Source organism: Danio rerio, chromosome 5 (assembly GCF_049306965.1).
Source record: "Danio rerio strain Tuebingen ecotype United States chromosome 5, GRCz12tu, whole genome shotgun sequence".
Taxonomy (NCBI): domain Eukaryota; kingdom Metazoa; phylum Chordata; class Actinopteri; order Cypriniformes; family Danionidae; genus Danio; species Danio rerio.
In genome coordinates this window covers 77,760,001-77,762,500 of record NC_133180.1, presented here as the reverse complement: position 1 = coordinate 77,762,500, position 2,500 = coordinate 77,760,001, and the positions used below count along the sequence as shown (strand labels likewise).

Sequence of the window (2,500 nt, the reverse complement as noted above, 5' to 3'; positions counted from 1 at the left end):
TATCATTATTACTATTATCATTATCATCATTATCATTATGATTATTACTATTATTATTATCATTATCATTATTATTATTATTATTATTATTATTATTATTATTATTATTATTATCATTGTTAGCATTATCATTGTTATCATTATCATTGTTATTATTATTATTATTATTATTATTATTATTATTATTATTATCATTATTAGTTTATGCACTTGCAGAATAATAATGTAATTAATCAAGTGATAATATTAATTAATAGTAATTAAAATGCAATGTGTGTGCGTCAGTATTTGTTAATTCTAAAGTTTGGCGTCATTTTAGTAAAAAAAAACCTCAGCAAACTTCAAGATGAAAAACATTGTTTAGGGTTTTATTCTGCTGTTAAAATGATGCCTGGGTCAATTATTTTGACCCATATGCCAGCAGCCCAGGGCATATACAGATCTTCATTATAGAAACACATCTGAGCGCAGTTAAGATCTGTATTTATTTATTAAGAAGTATTAAAAATAGTGCTGAATTTATACAGTATGCGTTGCTGACATTTTTTATCATCATCATTATATATTTTTTGTGCTCTTGCAAATGTAATTAATAATGCAATTTCTGGCCTGTGGCATGTTAATTATGGAAGTATGCACGCATGATGTGTGTGTGTGTGTGTGTTGATTGTATAATGCATAACCTTTGCTAATGTAAGGTCAGATTTGCATTAACAGCAAAACACAAATATGTTGTAATTAACTTCAAAGGCTGAACGCTTTTCTGCTCGTAATTTACACTCACGCTGCATTAGTAGCAAAAAAAAAAAAAACTAATTAAAATGAACTTTTATTTAATTTTATATGTATTTTTGATGCAATAAGAATGGTAGATTTTTTTCTATTATTTTAAAATGATAAAGGACATGTTGGGACAGCTTTCCTGAGATTCACACTCTATACAGTTGAAGTCAGAATTATTAGCCCCCGAATTATTAGCCCCTTGTTTATTTTTTTTCCACAATTTTGTTTAACGGAGAGCAGATTTTTCAACACATTTCTAAACAATATTTTCAATAACTCATTTCTAAAAGCTGATTTATTTAATCTTTGCCATGATGACAGTAAATAATTAGACTAGATATTCTTCAAGACACTTCTATACAGCTTAAAGTGACATTTAAATACTTACCTAGGTTAATTAGGGTAACTAGGCAGGTTAGGGTAATTAGGCAAGTCATTGTATAATGATGGTTTGTTCTGGAGACTATCAAAAAATATTTATATTGTAATATATTTTTGTTATTATTATTATATTATTATTATTTTTTATTATTATTATTATCATTATTATTATTATTATTATTATTATTATTATTATATCATCATTATTTTATTATTTATTTTATTATTAGTATTATTTATTTTTATTTTTTTTGTGAATTTGAATGTACAAAAAATCCTGAATTTAGTCCCGATGCAGCTCCTCAAGTTTAATATCTGACAGTATTTAATAACTATATTTTTAATCCTGTCTTCAGACTCTCAGTGTGTTTCTCTTGACCATCTCTCAGCGCTGCGTCTGCAGAAGATCAGCGTGTTGCACTTAATTGCGTAAATTAAGCTAATGCAATAAATAAATGTGCGAGTGCGAGCTCGGTGTTAATTAGCGTTCACATTATCCTCCACCAACCGGCCTGTGTCACAACACATCATCAGGCTGAACTTATCACACCAACCAATTACAGCGAATAAAGTGAAGGCTGCAGTTCCTGATGCTAATTCATTTTCATCTGTGAAAAGGGCAGCGGGTCGTGTGAACGTGTAGATCTGCATAACCGTCAGATTGAGGGATTTATAAACAGATATTAACGTCAGATTTAACTTTAATCATCATGCAGGTTATGTCAATAGAATTCAAAATGATTGAGGATTTAGTCCCAATGTAGTAGCCGTGAATAATATATACAGCTGAAGTCAGAACTATTCACCCTACTGGGAAATTTGTAGAACAGTTTTGGTGCCATCTAGTGTCTGAATAATGCGCAGGTTAGTGTATACTCCATCAGCTGTTTTAGTTTCTGTCAGCTTTGTGATTCTTACTGTCTGGCGCCATCTAGTGTCTGAAAAACGCGCAGGTTAGTATACTCCATCAGCTTTTTCTTTCAGCTTTGTGTTTTTGACTGTTTGACGCCATCTAGTGTCTGAATAATGTGCAGGTTAGTGTATACTCCATCAGCTGTTTTAGACTTTTTGGCGACATCTAGTGTCTGAGTAACGCACTGGTTAGTGTATACTTCATCAGTTGTTTTAGACTGTCTCCATCTAGTGTCTGAATAATGTGCAGGTTAGTGTATACTCCATCAGCTGTTTCTGACTGTTTTTCTCCATCTAGTGTCTGAATAATGCGCAGGTTAGTATATACTCCATCAGCTGTTTCTGACTGTTTGTCTCCATCTAGTGTCTGAATAATGTGCAGGTTAGTGTATACTCCATCAGTTGTTTTAGACTGTTTTTCTCC

At 31.1% G+C, this 2,500-nt stretch overlaps 1 protein-coding gene across 3 annotated transcripts in view; it reads left to right on the top strand.

The window, feature by feature from the left end:
• The window catches only part of brinp1 (bone morphogenetic protein/retinoic acid inducible neural-specific 1), a 210,239-nt gene that overhangs the window by 51,093 nt on the left and 156,646 nt on the right, over positions 1–2,500 (top strand).